Below are 13,114 nucleotides of genomic sequence, written 5' to 3'. Positions count from 1 at the left end.
TAGCCTGTGCCAGTGCCTTTCTCCCTTAAAACCTAACCCTTACCTTAAATATAAGCCATAATCATTATAATTAGAATAAATTAAATAAATGAAGACATGAAATGTTTCATTCTGTGTGTAATGGATCTAAATAATGTGTTATTTCCACTTTTTTAATTGAATAACTGATAAAAATAAACTTTTATATCATATTCTAATTTATTGAGATGCACCTGTATAATGTATCATGTTAGATTCATTTAAAAAACAAGATAACTTTATATTTTGATTAGTATGCAGACTGTATCTGGACATCTGACTTCCTCACACTTATTTACATTCATTTATTATAATCATATTATGAAATGTATTATTTAATTTATTTATCATTATTATAAAATGTTCTTGTTATGTTGATTCTGCAAGAACATTTTATGATTCTTATCTAAATGTTCCCTGGTTTTATAATTTATATTCAGATTTTTAGACACAAAATCACTTTAAAACAATTAAATATGCAGATAAAAACTGCACATGACTTCTACAGCAGGTCTGGGCTTACTGGAAATAGTTTTTGTGCCTCATCAGAGAGAATTAAAAATACGAGGAATCGGCAAGTTCTCCTGAATCTCTTATACGAGCCGCTTAAAAATGAATCTGTTCTTGCCAGTAGTTCGTGCATGAGGCCTGTTAACCCTATGGAGTCTTATAGGGCTATTTTGTCCATTTTTGAATCCTTTTCATGTCTTTTCGTGTCTTTGTAAGTCATTTTGTGTCTTTTTGGTCTGTTGTTGTGTCTTTTCCAGTTATTTTGTGTCTGTTTTTAGTCATTTTGTGTCTTTTTTTTAGTCATTTAGTCTTTTTTTTTGTCATTTTGTGTCTTTTTTGGTCATTTGTGTCTTTTTTGGTTATTTTGTGTCCTTTTTTGTCATTTTGTGTCTTTTTTGTATCTTTTTTTGGTCATTTTGTGTCTGTTGTTGTGTCTTTTTTAGTTATTTTGTGTCTTTTTTGTCATTTTGTGTATTTTTTTGTCATTTGTGTCTTCTGCAGGTTTTTTTTTTTTTTTTTTGGTTATTCTGTCTTCTTATTTTGTGTCTTTTTTTTTGTCATTTTATGTCTTTTTTGGTCATTTTTTTAGTCTTTTTTTTAGTCATTTTGTGTCTTTTTTTGGTCTGCTTTGTTTTTATGTCTGGATGTGATGAAGAAGCCATGCTTTTGTGCTTTTGGAGACTCCAGAGGGTTAATCTCTACGATCCGGACCGGCCAATAGAAACCTTCTTACATCTGTGTGTCGATGTAGGTCCCGCCCACCAGATTCAGCTCATCAATAAAATTTATTTTTATATCCATTTTTCCAACAGAAAATGTATATTTTGGCACATAGATTGACCTTCTAAGTGTCTTGGAAGATATATAGTTTCTCATAGACTTTATATGGCTGCCATCTCCGATCCGCAATATTGATGAAGTGGCTCCCATCAAAAAGTGAAACCTATAGTGAAGGAGAGCATGTGGAAAAAATGTGGTGCTTTTGTCCGGCGTGTCCCCTTTATTCTAAAATCTGTGAGTCAGCGTCAATATCCAGATACAGATCTCATGTTAATAAGTCATCTAAGTGGAGATCAGGTCTTAATTATTAGGTCAGTATTTAATTATCAGGAGAAATAAAGTTCATCTGGTGCACTTCAGTGCTTCAGTTCAGTCGATCAGGTGTAAATATTACATTTGTTTTTATGTAAGTACGTGTTTTATACTTTTTGCTTGTAATATTGCAGATGAATAGATGTGTAGTTTTTATATTGACGTCTCTCTGTGTTCATGTAGACTAGAAGCTGCTTTAAATTCACACTTTTCACTGTGTTTGCTTCATTCTGCTGCATTGTTTGTCAGGAATAAAAAGTCTAACAGCATATGGATGTAGTTTTATGATTTTTTGAATGCTCTTACTGTATGTTTTTCATCCCCATGTTCCAAACAAAAGGCTAACAGGATTAGAGGTTGGCCATTATAATCAAGGCTGGAACAGAAACGCTGAGCAATTTTCCTAAATATTCCTGCAGCGAGCCGAGCGCTCCACACCCGCACGGAGAAGCGCTGAAAACACAGCAGATAATTGAGATCCTCTCAGATGGTTATGGTAATTCTCCTCTAAGTATTATTACGACTATTATTTTCTGCAGACTAACAGTAGAAGCAGCACATTGTTTGGGGCTAATGACTTTCAGCTGGGCCCTGAGGTGGATGGGGGGGCTGATTATTTCCTGGTTTTGACAGACAGTGCCTGCTTTCATATCTGCCCTGGCTTGGTTTCAGGCCTGTCAGATGTTGTCTGCATAAAACACATCCAGGAGTCGCCTCAAATATTCAGCATCTGCGTGCGTAAGAGCTCGACGGGAGCGGCGAGGAGCTGCTCCTCCCCGAGCTCCCAATGAAAGGACAGTTTGTCAATGCTGAGAAAATACAAAATCATCAAAGTGTGCGAGGCGCGATGGCGTGAGATGATCTCTCGCCGCGTGTTTCTCTCGTCAGAATGACTCTTTTGAGATGTGAATAGACCAAACACATTTTCCACATCCCGTATGAATTAAAGATCAAAATGCCCCAAAGTTAAACTTGTAGGTGTTTTTTTTCTCTCTCGTCTGCTGCAGCAAATAGCAGCCAAATGTGCTGTCACCTTTTCAGGAGTGGTTAGCGTCGCTGACAGTCAGGCCGATCATTTCTAATACGCCTCAACGTCCTCCGCAGACGCTCGCCGGCAGTTTGAATATATTAGCTGCACTAACACTAATTTGTCCCGTCACGTCCGCAGAGCAGAGCGGTCGGCTTGATTCCAGACGGAGAATATCGGAGACAGCTCGCAGAGAGACGCATCGACCAGCAGCAAGACCTGCAAAACGCTGCTGGGAGCAGCTCCAACATGAAGGAAGATATCAAAAATAAATACTTCACTTGGTTTCTTTGGAGCTTCAGGCTCATCTCACATCCTCTGTGTTCGGGACAGCTATAATCAAACCTTTGTGTGTTATTTCAAAGGACGAGAAACTATTTGCAACAATCAAAAACTCTCCAAAAGTTAACTACAAACGACAAGTTGACCCCAAGAATCACAGCAGCCTCTGGCACACCCGATTCTAATGCTATTACAAGATTAAATTGGTGTTATCAGCAGTTATCATGCCATTGGTATGGAAGAATAGGAGCCAGGTCCACCTGCTAGTAGGTGCAGCAGGTTGTTATCAGCCCATTTAATTGCAACGCTGAAAAAAAGCTGTTACGTTGAGTTAATTGGCTGCAGTTTCCTTCTAATTACGCTGCGAAAGCACTTCTCTAAGGTAAGTTCCTGGTTAGGTGTTCTAGAAGAAATTTAAAAAGTAAAATAAATGCATGTAAATACAGACAAAACATCTTGAAAACTCATGCACAGCATTTAGAAAGATGCTGAGAAAAAATAAATGCATGTAAAAACACTGAAAAAAGCAGTTTCACGTTAAAAATCTGTGTTATTTTGAAGCTGTTCGGTGCCCGAAGAACGTCCTGGTGGACGCAGCGACCAGTAGCTCGACCTGCAAAACGCTGCTGGGAGCAGCTCCAACATGGAGGAAGATATCAAAAATAAATACTTGACTTGGTTTGTTTGGAGCTTCAGACTCATCTCACATCCTCTGTGTTCGCCAACATCATCACCGACTCACTTCAAATGTGTTTCTGAAGACAGAACAGCTCAAATCAAACCTTTGTGTGTTTTTTCAAAGGACGAGAAACTATTTGCACAAATCAAAAACTCTCCAAAAGTTAACGACAAACGACAAGTTGACCCCAAGTATCACAGCAGCCTCTGGCACACCCGATTCTAATGTTATTACACGATTAAATTGGTGTTATCAGCAGTTATCATGCCATTGGTATGAAAGAATATGAGCCTGATCCACCTGCTAGTAAGTGCAGCAGGTTGTTATCAGCCCATTTAATTGCAATGCTGAAAAAAAAGCTGTTACGTTGAGTTAATTGGCTGCAATTTCCTTCCAATTACGCTGCGAAAGCACTTCTCTAAGGGCAAAAAAGTTCCTGGTTAGGTGTTTAAAAAGTACAATAAATGCATGTAAATGCGGACAAAACACCTTGATAACTCATGCACAGCATTTAGAAAGATGCTGAGAAAAGAGAAACACATGATCACAATGTTAAGAAGAAAACAGACGAACAGACATGTAGATTAAAAACGGTAAAAACACTGAAAAAAGCAGATTCACAATAAAAGCGACTATTTTTCAAGAAAGCGACTGGAGACAAATCCAGCAACTTTTTCTGGTGTTATTGGAGACTTTTGGAGACTCGTTCTTACTCTTCTTAACGAGCCGCGGGGGCTGGAGACTCTTCTTAACGAGCTGCGGGGGCCGGAGGCTCGTTAAGAAGAGCCTCCGTTCCCCGAGGCTCGTTAAGAAGAGCCTCCGGCCCCCGCAGCTCATTAATAAGAGTAAGAACGAGTCGAAGCGGCACAGTCCTCCTGCAGCAGTCTCTGCCAGCTGCAGAGCCGGAGGGGATGTTAACCCCTTAGCGTCCAGTCTGAAAATTGCTAACAGGCTAACAGTTAGCTCTGTAGCAGTACAGTGTGTATGTGCCCTCTGGGGGCCTTTTTGTAATGAAGACACGCTGAGTGAGCAGACATATGAGAGGGCGTGGCCTGAGACTTTCCTGGTGGCCACTCTAAAGGAAACACGGCTATACTGTGCTGCTACAGAGCTATCGCTATCGTCTCCTCCCACTATCCTCCACCTTGTTCCGCTTCGCTGGACTGCACTTTTAAAGGACAGAATATCACTTTGCCTTCGTGGGATATATACTACAAATGCCCAGAGGCGAAGAGCCGCCACAGATCTAGCGGGACATTTGAGGGACCGCACTATGAAAGGGGCTGCTGTCTGTAGCGCGGTCTCTGTCTCTGAAGTTGGTTTCTGTCTCTGAAGTTGGTTTCTGTCTCTGTCTCTAGACGTTTCAGGAGACAGAGGACTCAGCTCCTCTCGGCTCTCTGGGAGAATCTGCAGCAGAGGAATGTGCTTCTCTTCATCTGTAGTTCTCATAGTAAATCATGTCCCTGAAAAAAACCCAAGCTGATGATTTTAACCTTCTTCTTCTTTGATTTTCAGTCTCGCAGCAGGTCTTGGAAGTGTCTGAGGGTCTAAGGAGGGTCTGAGGGTCTGAGGAGGGTCTGTTACTGAGGCCCGACCCCTGAACATGAATACTTCACAGTGATGTGGGTTTGGAGCCAGATCAGGTGCTGCTGACTGTAAACTGAACAAAAGGTGACAGTCAGAAGGTCCCACTGTCACACACACACACACACACACACACACACACACACACACAAATACACACACGGAGGAGAAAATCATTTCTCTTCCCAGGATCGACCTTCCTGCTGAGCAGCGTGTGACGGAAAGCATTGCTCACAACAACAAAAAGAGCAGGAATTTATCCACATCTGGAGTGTGTGTGTGTGTGTGTGTGTGTGTGTGTGATTCACCATGACTATGATGGAGCAATGCAGAGCCAGACCCCGAGGCCTACACACTGTTAAAGACTGGTGTAATGTTTCTGTGTGTGTGTGTGTGTGTGTGCAGTTCTGTCTGTCTTCCAAACACATTACACAACACAAGAACAAGTCTTTTGTTTACAACAACAATTCTTTTGCTGCAATTTTCCCATGTTTGTTTGTTTGTTTGTTTGTTTGTTTTGTGTTATTGAAACAAGAGCACGGAACTAATTAACTTAAAGTTTTTCTTTAATGGACGATGATAAAACATTCAATCAAGAGAATAGTTCCTTCCTTTCTTCACTCCTCAACTTTTTCTTCTGTGTGTGTTTTTGTGTGTGTGTTTGTGCGTATGCGTGTGTGTGTGTGTGTGTGTGTGTGTGTGTGTGTGTGTTGGTTCGTGGCTACAGATGCATTGTTAATGAAGTGTCCTCACAAAGATAGAAGTAAACGCATGTGTGTTTGTGTATTCAGGTCTTTCCGTCATGTGAGGACCGGGGCTTTAAAGGACAAAGCGAGGACATTTTGTCTCCTAAGGCCTGTTTGAGGGTTCAGACTTGGTTTTAAGGTGCAGGTTATAATTAGGTTTAGGTGAGGTGGTTAGGGTTCAGTTAGGCATTTAGTGTGATGGTGAAGATTAAAAATAGAACATAGATATCAGGATACAGCCTTCTGTTTTTCTGTAAACATAAAATGTTTGTATGTAGAGCACTTTACATGTTCACCTTCATGCTTGATCAGATATAAACAATATTAACAAGAAGTATTATTATGTATATAAAATAATTCCCTAAAATAATGAAGTAAGTCTGCTGCAGCTTTAAAGAGAACCAGTAAATCTGAGACTAAAAGCAACAGGAATCCACTTTAGATTGTTGGTTCAATTCAACTTTATTGTTCAGTGCAACAACTAGCAACATGCAGAGTAATGTACATATAGTATTATATAACAGTAGGTGGTGGATATGAATACACCAAGATATAAACAGCATGAACATGTGCAGCAGTTACAGCAGGCAGTGCAGGTATAAGTATAAAATATATCAAACAGGTGTGAGTACAAGATATGCTCATAATGACACATTATATAGAGCAGTAGGTCTCAACCTTTTTGAGTCGTGACCCCCAATTTAACATGCATGTTGTCCGCGACCCCCGCTCACTGAACACAATCTCACACGCACAGTTCAGATCACCCAAGAAAGAAACAAACAAAATAACCACAAAAAGATACAAAATGACCAAAAAAGACACAAAATGACTAAAAATAGACAAATGACCAAAACAAACACAAAATCACCAAAAAAAGACACAAAATGACTAAAAAAAGACAAAAAAAAGACAAAAAATGACCAAAAAAGGCACAAATTGACCACAAAATGATAAAAAAAAGACACAAAATGACAATAAAGACACAAATTGACCAAAAAAGACACAAAATGACAAAAAAGACACAAATTGACCAAAAAAGACACAAAATGACAAAAAAGACACAAATTGACCAAAAAAGACACAAAATGACAAAAAAAGACACAAATTCACCACAAAATGACAAAAAAGACACAAAATGACAAAAAAAAAGACACAAAATGAAAAAAAAAAAAGACACAGAATGACAAAAAAAAAGACACAAATTGACCAAAAAAGACACAAAATTACCAAAAAAAGGACAAAATTACCAAAAAAGACACAAAAAGACTAAAACACATGAATACTTTAACACAGTGGAGACAGAGCTGGCTTCCAAAATTATTTGGCGACCCCCAGAAATCATCTCGCGACCCCAACTGGGGTCCCGACCCCAAGGTTGAGAATAGCTGCTCTAGAGAATAAACTGCATGATATGAATACTGTGTATAGACTATAGATCAGATATATACAGTGAGGACAAGAAGTATGAAGCGTCTCAGGCCTTCTTATTGTCCTCTTGACAGCATCCCTCCCCGTCTCTTGAAGGATGTTTTAATGTTATTGGGCCCTCCTTGTGTTACGGATCTGATTCATTCATCTCTGATGTCTGGATGTGTCCCAGCTGCCTTTAAACATGCTGTGGTCCAGCCCCTCCTCAAGAAACATCATCTAGATCCCTCAGTTTGATCTCATTTTAGGCCCATCTCTAAACTTCCTTTTCTTTCTAAGGTTTTGGAGAAGGTGGTCAATGAACAGCTGCAGTCTTTTATTGATCTTAATGGCGTCTCTGAGAAGCTCCAGTCTGGTTTTAAGTCACGCCATAGCACAGAAACGGAGCTTTTAAGGACTTCAAATGACCTTCTTTTAACAGTGGACTCTGGTAACCCTGCGGTCCTGGTCCTTCTGGATCTGACAGCTGCCTTCGACACAGTTGATCACAACATTCTCCGTTCTCTCCTAAACACCTGTGTCGGCATTAAAGGCACCGCTCTGAACTGGTTTGAGTCCTTCCTGTCAGATAGGAGCTTCTCTGTGCAGCTGGGCCAGTTTTCCTCAGACCCTTCCCCCCTGAGCTGTGGGGTGCCTCAGGGTTCTATTTTGGGGCCCCCTCCTCTTTTCTATTTACATGTTGCCATTTGGATCCATATTTCAAAAGCATAACGTCTCATTTCATTGCTATGCGGACGATGTACTAATATATGTGCAGGTCTTATTAGACTGCCTGAAAGACACCCAGTCATGGATGGAAGCAAACTTCCTCTCAATTAATAAAAACAAGACTGAGATCATTTTATTTGGCCAACAAAATCTTTTAGATGGCTATGACAGCTCCATTGGTAGCCTTAAATCTCTGTGTCAACCAGTCTGTTGAGCACTTTAAAACATTATTAAAAACCTTTTATTTATTCTCCTTGGCGTTCAGTCCCAGCGAGGCAAGAATCCTTGGCTTTCTTTAACTTTTTTACCATTTTTTTCCCTTTTCTATCTCTAACTCTGTTTTTAGATCGAGTTTTTATTAATATTTTATTGTTTTACTGTTGTTAGTATTTTATTGTTTTCATTGTTTTTATTTATAACTACATTTGTGTGTGATTTTTATTGTATTTTAATAACTGTACAGCACTTTGGTCAACTGAGGTTGTTTTTAAATGTCTATAATTAAACTTTGACTTGACATGACTTAATATTTATAGGTAGGTGAGAGTTAAACAATGAGGTAAACTAAGTTTCACCAACAGGGGGCGTCTCTTAATGTCAGATCAGAACCTGAGTGTCTTTGTCTGGCTCAAAGTTAAAAACTAATACAGTGGAACAAGAAAGACAATATTTCATTATTTCTGTTTCCTACATATGTTGAGCTGATATCTACCAGCAGTGGACTCTGTGCTGAGTTGATGTTGTTGATCAGAGGAGTCTGATGGAGGCAGAAGGCTCTCCAACGTTTTCATAGTGCACCGTACCTTCATCTTCATCTTCATCATTACGCTGCTGTGAAAAACAAAAACAACACACTTCAGATTCTGCATGAAAACAAATAGTACACTGAAAAAAGTCATAATTTGTTGTTTAAACTCACATTGTTTTCTCCCATCTGTGCTCTGTTCCCTGAAAAGACAAAATAAAAGAGTCAACTTTTGCTTCCAGCATAAAAATCCAGGTGAATTCAAACTTCCTGTTTTTAAAAGTGTCTTCTGTGAACGTTGTCACCTTTAGTTCTTGTCCACATGTAGACTGCAACAACAGTTATGATGAGAGCTGCTAAACCCAGCAGCACATAGATGATCCTCCACCAGCCTGGAGAGAGAAGTTAGAAATGTTAAATATAGTCGCAGGTTTCATCATCATCACACATTTGTTAGCGTGTTCTTGTGCTCTCCGTGTCTCTGAAAGTGACTAAAGTGTTTTCTTTCCATACATCAATCAATCAATTAATCAATCAGACTTTATTTGTATGTCACTTTCCATACAAGAGACATGCAACACAAAGTGCTTTACATAAAAAAGGAGAAAGTAATAATAATAATATCAATATTAAAAATAAGAAAACACAGAAACAAGCAAACACCCTCCATCCTGTTAAAAACAAAGCACAAACTGAGGAAGCTCCATCTCAACATGGAGCAGAGAGGAAACACTGGAGGCAGACTAGAAATTAATTAGATAAAAAATAAAGTAAGGCAAGAAAAAAATAAAATAAAATAAGATTCAAAAAAATAAAAGTCAAAAGTTTTTAAAAATACATAAAAAAGATAAAACAATGAATGAATAATTAAGAAGTAGAGCATGATATATATATATTCAATTCAATTTAATTCAATTGGCTTTATTGGCATGACGTAACAATGTATATTTTGCCAAAGCAAGCATCAGAAAAAAAGATAACAAGATAAGGAAAGCAATATTTACAATAAATTATTATAATTCTATTATTCATTTTAAAAGAAAAGAAAAACTAATAACAATAAAAGAAAGCAATATTTACAATCATGCATGTATATATATATATATATATATATATATATAGACTAATAAATAGTAGCAAATAAATTAATAAAAGAGAAGATGTTATAACACTAAGATGAGCAGAAAAATCTCTAAAAAGTGTTCAAGTAAAAGCCAAATTAAAAGATAAGTCTTAAGTTTGCTCTTAAAAATATGAACAGTCTATGAACATATAATTCTGTTCTGTTCACTCTCTACCTTGTTGTTGTTTTCTTCCATCGTTGTTGTTTGTCTCTTCTGTTGTGCTGAATGTTGTTGTTGCTGCAGCCTCGTCACCTTATGGAATACAAAAACAATAAGCAACAGATGCAACAATCATCCACATCAGTTTGAAGTGAAGTTTAAACAGCTCATCATATTCTCACCTGGTTTCTCACCTGAGGACTGAGGAGGGATGAAGGGGAACAGATACACCTCTCTACTGTTATCATATGTCACTTCACATTTCAATAACTCGTTCTTTGACTTCCGATTGAAGTCAGATGTTGTAAATGTTGCTCTGGCTGAACAGCCAACCTGTGGTGTCTCTCTGTCTGTGACATCATTTGCCTCATGCAGCCACTTCACTGAGTGGTAACACCACCCCCACCAACCAGGTTTAGTCACAGAACAGAACAAGCTGACTGTATCAGTGTTCTCCTGTTCAGTGACTGGTGAAGATGGAGATATTGTGAGAGAAATACAACAAGAGTAAAATTAACTTCATCACTGGAATCAGAATCATTGTAATATTTCAGTATTTTGTTCTAACAAGACAGTTAAACTTTATCGGTGTGTTCAGACTGGACGCGTAGCGAATATTTCGCGCGACAAGATTACATACAAAGTCAATGCAAACACGCAAATAGACGCAAATTTTTGCCGGCGGCGCGAATCGCGGGTTTCGCGCGACGCGAATGCCGCGATTGACGTGAATGTCGCGGCGCCAGTGAAACAACGCAAATTCGCGTGAGTTCAATAAATTCAACTTTGGCGAAATATTCGCATGACGATGTGTCGGGACAGCCTATCATCGTTGAGATTCTGGACGACAGTGACGTCATGCATCCCGGGAACCCGCCTATTCCGGAAAAATGGAGGAGAAACTTATTGTTGTGGTCTGTGGGCTTCCCGAGCTTTTTGACACATCATCGCCCTCCTACCGCAACCGGAACCATAAAGATCTTGCCTGGAGGAGGGTGAGTGAGGTCACCGGTCTGCCTGGTAAGTTGTGACAATGTGATTTCAGCTATCTGTTGTAGCTACTTCTCTACAAAGTTAGCATTAGCATTAGCAGCCTTCGCCGGCCGGCATATTTATCTGTTTGTTTCTTGTCAGAGGAGGTATGCCGCAGGAAGTGGAAGGGGCTCCGAGATACATACATGAGAGAGAGGAGAAAAGAGGCAGGAAGGAGGAGTGGGTTGGCAGGAGGGACAGGAAAAAGGTGGAAGTACTCTGCGGTCCTCTCTTTCCTCGAGCCCTTCGTCACCCCGAGGGAGACAAGTGGCAACATGGTGCGGGGGGACGAGGAAGAGAGGACCGCAGAGTACGATGAGGATGAGGGAGCAGCAGTTGAGGGAGCAGCAGGTGAGGACCAGGCGTCAGGAGCAGCAGCAGCAGCAGGGAGTGACATGAGAGGTTGGTTTTCAGTGAAGACAAAGTAGTTAAAAATAAAAACAGACAAATGTTCTCTATGGTATGAATATGGATTGATTGACACAGGTATATATTTATTTTGGTGCTAATATTAAAGAATATTTGCTCTACAGTAATGTGTGGGTGGCTCTTAAAAGAGCCGTTTTGGGGGTGCTCGTGCACTAGATGTTTTCTTGCCATGGGACAGCTCCCTCTGCAGAGAAGAAGCATGTGAAGGTCTCCCTCACCCTGATGGCCTCTCTTCCCGAGTTGTTCGCAGCAAGTCTTCCCAGATCTGGCAGTGACTCCACCTCACCAGCTGGGATGTTCCTCACTGCAGCTGTCGGGGTTGAACTCCTCAGGAAGTTGTGGAGAACGCAGGTCGCCTTCACACACTTCTCCGCAACATCAGGTTGGACCTCGATGGCACGCCGGTACATCCTCCACTGTGAGGAGAGGATCCCAAAGGCGCACTCCACAACCAGCCGAGCTTGGGACAGACGGTAGTTGAATGTCCGTCGCTCTCTTGGGAGTGAGCGACCAGGGAATGGCCTCATGAGGTTTTTCCTGAGTGGAAAGGCCTCATCGCCGACGAACACATGTGGCTGTGGTCCTCGGTGCTCAGCTCCTGGCAGTGGCAAGTCAGCAGGCAGTTGGAGGGTGCCAGACTGAAGTGCCTAACCAAAAGCTGAGTTAGCCAGAATCCCTCCATCGCTGGTCCTGCCATAACCCCCGACATCAACCACCCGAAAACAATATTGGGCATCTACAACTGCCAAGAGAACCAGAGAGAAGGTTCCCTTGTAGTTATAGAATTGTGAGCCGGTGTTTGCAGGGGCTTTGAGGACCACATGTTTCCCGTCCAGCGCTCCACAGCACAGAGGGAAATTCCACCGCTCTTCAAAACCCCCTGCGATGGCCCTCCACTCCTCCGTGGTGGGCACAGCCATGTACTCCTCCACAAGGCAGTCCCAAATGGCAGTGACCACATCACTGACAATAGAGGAGACAGTGGAGACACCGACCCTGAAGCTGTAGGCGATGGTCCGGAAGGAGTCCCCAGTAGCTAAGTATCTGCAGCACAGATAATTAATTTAGCTAAGGTCTTAAAATCTATAGCAGAGGTTTTATTGATATGACTGCCTTAAATGCTAATTGGGTGTGAAATTAACTGTTCAGAATGTGAACCTCTAGTCAAATTCACTAGCTACTCAATGGTAAATTATTTATTTATTTTGTGTAGCCCAGTTAATCAGTAAAATATGATTTAAAAAATAGTAAAAGTAAAAAAGCCATTGCAGTAAACTACAGGCTACATTAATTCAGATTTAGATTTAGATACAGTGATTTTTTAAATAGATTTTCACACTTCAAAACTTCCACTCACCGGAGACAGACGGACAGGTGCTCCGCAGCTGAAATGGAGCGCCTGTAGTTGGTGTCTTGCCGAGAGATCGTGGCATCGATCCTACCGAGCAGGTCATCAAATTGGGTCCTGGTCAGCCTGAAATACCGCTGGAAGCGGCCGTCATCCAGGCGCAGCTCCTGGAGAAGCCGGTGAAACTCTCCGTGCTGAGT

The sequence above is a fragment of the Centropristis striata genome, chromosome 9 (assembly GCF_030273125.1).
Source record: "Centropristis striata isolate RG_2023a ecotype Rhode Island chromosome 9, C.striata_1.0, whole genome shotgun sequence".
Taxonomy (NCBI): Eukaryota; Metazoa; Chordata; class Actinopteri; order Perciformes; family Serranidae; genus Centropristis; species Centropristis striata.
This window is presented reverse-complemented; position numbering follows the sequence as displayed.